Below are 7201 nucleotides of genomic sequence, written 5' to 3' on the forward strand. Positions count from 1 at the left end.
TATATATATATATATATATATATATATATATATATATATATATGTATGTATGTATGCATGCATGTATGTATCTATGTGTGTGTATGCGCGCGCGTGCATGCATGCAATCATGCATACATCCCATCTATATTACTTGTCAGAAATTGATGTCATTTCTTTTATACTTGCAATCGAGTAATACATTATAAAATGATTTATTTGCCACTGTATTCTTTACAAATGATGACGGCTGAATTTAGATTTTAATATAATATATCACTTCCTGTGTGTCAAACATCTTCATACATCCAAATCTTTGGAATAATATAGGAAAATGTCTAACCGGATTTTCTTCTATTTGCTTATTTTCCTATTATCCTTGATAATATTCAGGTCAATCATTACCTTTAAGACGATAGCGTGTGTGTTTTGATGTTGTGATCATCTCTAAACGTTTGATACCATCTTGGAGTAAAAAAAAAATAATTCACTTCTCGTTCTCGTCCATGTGCTGATAACATCCTATTTTCGTGTATATATCACATCTCGTTCTAAATAGGCTGGGTATATATCTAAAGGCCCGGTTCTTGGCTGGAGATTAAGAATTTCTTCCACACAAAATTATTTAGTGTTCATTATCTTCGGCATCTTAAAACGAATCAATTTTTAGCATCCAGACAAATAATAGGGAAAAAATCCAGTCGTTGATTGTAGGATGAAAAAACAATTCTTTGTTAGCAATTCAGATATGAACAAGGCCCATCAATTTCCCTTAAATATTCATTGACATAAATTTTCTTCGCTCGAAACTGCGACGAGCTCAATATAAAATGTTTAAACTGCAAAAACTTTGTTTTGTCAGTGAGCAGGTCGCTGTTTCCAGCATGAAATATTTTGATATTATATTAAAAATATATGTGTAAGTGAAGTTAACGGCCTTCGTGCGTTTCCAGATTGTTAACTTATGTCTTCTTCGCTGCAATCGATTTTTCTTCGATACGTGATCTGAGAGCAAAACACTTGTTATGCATGTACATCTGCCTAATATTATCATCATTCCTCACTATTGCATCTCGAACATTCTAGCAGTTATACGAAGGAGACATATGTCTCTGCAAATGTATCAATCAATTTTGTCTCATGTGAATTGTAGTATGTTGATGCCTACCATACTCTTCCAAAATTCACTCTATTTCCAAATATGGACAGGAACGGTGGCGAATAATTCTAGAAAGATTGGCTGTTCTTGAAATTTGTCTGTCGCCAAATTAGCATCACGCTATCACGAAATCCATCAAACACAACACGAAAGATTTTCCTTGATAATTTCCTATCAAGATAATATAAGCCAACGTACGCTGCAAAAGCAACAAGAATAATAAAAGCGATAGTAAAAGCAGCATAAATGAAATCTATAAACATAATGAACAAGAAACACTTAGGTTACACTGATTGCTGCTTAAGAGTTAACAAAATGCTTATCATATAACAGGGAGACAAACTATAACATTCGTAACAGAGTCAGCATAAACGCAAAATGTTCTTGCTCTCAACGACATGTTTGGTGGATACCAGAAACATAAATATAGCTGTTCACATGTTCTGCAATCGATGCCTGATTTGCTTTTAAGAACACATTTTATACGTGAAAAAAGTTGGTTAGAGTGATCCTGATTTCTCAAGATAAGGAACCCATTAATAATTCTAACATTCTTCTTTTTGTCTGTGCTCCTATATCAACTGGTACTGAGCTGACGTTAAATCAAGCTATGACAGCTCATCGTTGATTTAATTAAACTGTCTGAGAAAAAGAATTCAGAAATACTTGGACCCTATAATAAGCTTTCTTAATAAATGTGAGCAGTAAAAAATAAGTCCAGTACATTTACTTAGGCCACTATAGTTTTGACACGTTTAAACCCAAAGATGCATGCCCCTATCATTTCTTATATGCCAAAACATGAAATGGCACTTCATGGGAAGATCAAAGACATCATTTGCATTTTAACCTTGTCAGAATTTCCTGACATTTAAAAACCTTTTATCAAATAGAACAAGCCATAATGAATCCGTTTATAATACAGAATATTTGCTTGTTTACAATAATGTCAGTCTACCGTGAAAGACGTTTCTCAAGGGCAAAATGGAAGTGATTATACGCAGAGATTAAAAAAGGCTGCAAATTCCTCAAATATAAGAACAAATACAGAAGAGCAAAACTATAATGGTGTTGAACACAGATTTTCTCGTTCAAGCCTGACCTGGTCTAAACAACGACGAAAACAAAACAACAGCAACAAGGACAAAAAAAGACACCAACACCAACAAGTACAACAGCTGCAACATTAGCGACTACACCCACACTTTCCTTCTGCTTTAGTCGCGAATGAAACTAATAGTTATGGCTAAACGGTTTTAGATTCGCTCATATGGACTGTCATCAGATATTCAACAACGATTGTATGTAATTATTGATTTAATCGTGAAGGCAGTAAGCTGGCAGAATCGTTAGCATGGCGGGCGAATTGCTTAGCAGTATTTCGTCTGCCGTTACTTAATGAGTTCACATTCCGCCGAGGTCGACTCAGCCTTTCATCCTTTCGGGGTCGATGAATTAAGTACCAGTTACACACTGGGGTCGATGTAATCAACTTAATCCCATTGTCTGTCCTTGTTTGTCCTCTCTATGTTTAGCCCTCTGTGGGCAATAAAGAAATGAGGATCGTTAGCATGCCGGGCGTAACGCTTAGTGGTATATCTTCCGTGGCTACGTACTGAGTTCGAGTTCCACCGAGGTCGACTTTACCTTTCATCCTTTCGGTGACGATAAATTAAGTACTAGTCGAGTACTGAATGAAAAACAAATTTGACCTCTGCTTCATTTTGAACTCAGAGTGAAAAACTAGATGGAACACCGCTTTGTAATTTTCCGACGCCCTAACGATTCTGCTAGCGCTCTACATCGGACGACTAAAATGATAAAGACGTATAAACGTTATTGAATATCTTAAGACAGCCCTATATGAGCGAATCTTCAAACAAAATCGTTGAAGACATAACCATTAGAGTTTCATTCACGATTAAACCTGAAACAAAGTGTGGTTGCTGTTGTTGTCTTTTTTATGTTGTGCTTGTGGTTCTTGTTGCTGGTATTGTTGTTTTCGTAGTTGTTTAGACCCACGTCAGGCTTGAACGAGAAAACCTATGTCCAACTCCATTACAGCCTTCTCTTCCGTATTTGTTTTTATATTTGAGGGATTTGCAGCCTTTTTTCATGTATGCGTAAAATTGCTTCCGCTTTGCCCTTGACAAAAGTCTTTGATTGCAAATTGACATTAATGAAAGCAAAGAAATATTTTGTATTAGAAATGGATGCATTGTGGTTTGTTCTGTTTAACAAAAGGTTTTTTGGAATTTGAGGAGATCCTGGCAACGTTAAGATCTGAATGAAGCCTTTGATTTTCCCGTGAATGTCCTCTGTACAATATTTCAAGAAATAAAGTGCCATATTATGTTTTGCCATATTATCTATGATAGGAGCATATTTGAGTCTGAACGTGTCAAACGTGCAGTGGCCTAGGCAAATGATCTGGACTTAATTTTTACTGCCCCCATTTAGTACGAAAACTGATTATAGGCTGAATTGGTATTTTAATTTGTTCTAAGACTTGTTCAATAAAAACACCAAAGATTTGTCGTAGTTTCTTCTAACGTCAGCAGCAGCACCAGTGCGTGTAGGGGTAAATATCTATTAAATGAATCCTTATCTCCAAAAATGTTGAACTCTCTAACCAACCTACATATTCGTATAACTTAAACCTTTCTGTTGTTAACAGCAAATCATAGATCGACAATATTATGATTATTTTTATTTTTGCTTGACCGCTGAGTATGTAGGCTGCTACATTTAGGCTTCCAAACGAGTCTCCCGGAGGGCAAGAATATTTCGTGTTTATGGTGATTCCGTTACGAATGGTATATTTTGGCTCCGTGTTATATGCTATGCATTTTACTATCTCGTAAGCATCCAATAGTCTATCCTATCTAACTGTTTCTTGATCTTGATGTTGATATATTTCGTCTATTCTTTTATTTCAATCGCTTTTATTATTCTAGTTGTTGTTACCTGATATCTTGACTTATATTCTATTGATAAGAATTTATCATGGAAATCTCTTCTTGTGTTTGATGGATTTTGTAATACAAGAACGCACGTAAGTAGATGACCGTTTGCTAACAGGCAAATTTCAAGAACATCTTATATTCCAGCTGATTTTTGAAAATGCAGCTAACCATTCTTGCCGAGAATATGCCTTCTATGGATTTGGAAATAGACGTATGATAAACATCGACACACTGCAATTTATATGAGATATAATTGATTGGCTTAATTGCAGAGATATGTCCCCTGTATATAATTGTGAACAGTATCTACGAAGTGTTCTAAAATGTGTTTTGAAAAACCATGCAAATTATATCCTGAGTAGTAACGTCACACCTGAATAAAAATGCCGTCATTGTCATAATTTTTATGGCGTTCGCTAAATATATCTGACTGATTTTGGTTAAAATATACGTTTTTCGGTATCGACATTCAGTTTAAGAGCCAGCTTTCATAGATTACCAAGCAAGTTTCTTTTCAAATGCTCATCAGCATTTTATCCATCTTTACATTCTCAATCGAAAATACTATCAAGATATGTATGTGAACATACATATACATCATGTCCTCTCATTCTGTACAAACGCACTCACGGACAGAAACACACACACACGCACACGTGCATTCTCTCTTGCGCGCGCTCACTCATGTATAAATACGCACACAACGTCTTTAAGTATATATTGTATTCTACGTCCAAGAGTGTAATAATATTGTCAGACAGGCAGACAGTCACACAGAATGTCAGATAGATAGCCAGACAGATTGAAAATCTCTCTTAATAGGGTTAACTCTATATAACATAGAAGCGCTTCCAAATTTTGTCACACGGCCAGCAATTCGGGGGGTGGAGTGTTTGAAGTCGATTACATCGACCCCGGTGCTCAATGGATTCGTATTTCATCGTCCAGGAAAGGATTAATTGAATGGTCAACCTCAATGGTATTTTCTATTGAGAACGTAAAGTTGCATAAAATGATGATGAGCATTTAATTATGCGTGCTTACGATTCAGCCAGCTCCCCGCTTTCTATGTAACACAGTATTATCTTTATATGACAAAGCTTCCATTGAAATGTTAGCCTTATGAAAATTGTTTCCTGTTTTCTGTATTTCGATATGCCGTGATACATATTATATTCATCATATATGTGATCAGTTGTCATACTGTTCATTTTATTATCTTTTAGCTATGGTCCGAGCAATACATAAATTTCTTCTGTATTGTCAATTTTACGTCGAATATAATGCTGTAAAATGTCGGTATTACACATCACGTTGATTTTTCATTCAATTTTTTCACTTCACTTTGTATGCTAAACTTTAATAGGCAACCGAGTTACATGACTGAACACACAAATTTCATTCATACGTACTACAAATTTGTCTCACCTTTTATGCAATTTTTTGAGAACTTGACAAGAACAACCCATCAATATTGTTTTACATGATAGAGCGGCGATATGGCAGAATCATTAGCAAGCCGGGCAAAATGCCCAGCAGTATTTCGTCCATCCTCATGCTCTGGATTCAAACCAAGCCGAGTTGATTGAAAGCATTGCCTTCAATGCTTTATGATCGACAAAATAAATAACGGTTGAATCCTGGGGTCGAAGTAATCGACTTACCACCTTCCTTGAACTTGCTGCTAGCGCGCCAAAACTTTAATTGAATATACCATTTTATATTATATGTTATTACTCCCTCGAGGAGGCGCAATAGCCCATTGGTTAGGGCAGCGGACTCGCCGTCATACTATCGTAGTTTCGATTCCCAGACCGGGCGTTGTGAGCGTTTATTGAGCGAAAACACCTAAAGCTCCCCGATGATCCGGCAGGGGATGGTGGCGAACCCTGCTGTACTCTTTCACCACTACTTTCTCTCACTCTTACTTCCTGTTTCTGTTGTGCCTCTAATTCAAAGGGTCAGCCTTGTCACACTGTGTCACACTGAATATCCCGGAGAACTACATTAAGGGTACACGTGTCTATGGAGTGCTCAGCCACGTGTACGTTAATTTCACGAACAGGCTGTTCCATTGATCACATCAGCTGCAACCCTCGATGTCGTAAGCGACGGACTGCCAATAATAACTCCCTCTAAATCTCTAAACTCCTATCATTTTATCGCTAGTATTATATTTTGTGCCGATTGGTTTTCTCGATGTTTTGTCAAGATATAATTGCTTGACCTAAACGTAAATAAATAAAAAAACACGATGACATTTTCGGAGAGCTACTTACGATACGTGTGACATTGTTTAATAATATCAGTTTCAATTCCACAGTGTCAACATCGTTCGTTGCACGTGGAGTATTTACATGCATCTATATCTCGTTTATACCTCAGCTATTCTCTTCCTCTGTCGCAACAGCATACTCTTCAAACAGGTAATCAATAACTGTTATATTATCTCAAGACTAAGTGTTTTGGTTAGCTCTATTGCGGTCATTTAATTCCTCTGCAGCAAAACAGATCTGCATGACCGGTTACTGATATACACACGTTTTTGGGGGTTTTTTTTCTCGTTTTTCTTTTTTTCTGGAGACCTATTGAGTTAGAGGCCAGTGACATCTATGAATGTATATTTACGTTCATCAGTCAACACGTATTGCGAAGGTTTCCGTCCAGCTCTCATTATATTATCTGATTTGCTTACAATTCTGTTGTTACTCGTGTGCAACAGAGGATACAATTTCAAACCTACATAAGTAAATTTAGCACTCTTTATGAAGTATCGGAACGATAGTCCATTTCCTCGAAATATTTCCAGATAAGAAGATATCCATTTAACATTTTACACCAATGTAGGGATATCTATGCTGCAGAAGATACATCGTTCTCATAGATTTCCACTTGAGGCTTTCAGTGATGTGTTCTTCAGGAAGACATAAGGTTTTCACGGGTTGATAATTTCTAATCTGTCTCTGGAGTTAGATACGAAGTCCAGACGTTGCTGTAAACGTTTTGTCGTGTTGTGCGTTTGTGCGGTTTCACATACACGGACAAGCGCGCGCAATTCATACACACACACACACACACACACACACACACACACACA

The sequence above is a fragment of the Octopus bimaculoides genome, chromosome 19, assembly GCF_001194135.2.
Source record: "Octopus bimaculoides isolate UCB-OBI-ISO-001 chromosome 19, ASM119413v2, whole genome shotgun sequence".
NCBI classification, from domain to species: Eukaryota; Metazoa; Mollusca; class Cephalopoda; order Octopoda; family Octopodidae; genus Octopus; species Octopus bimaculoides.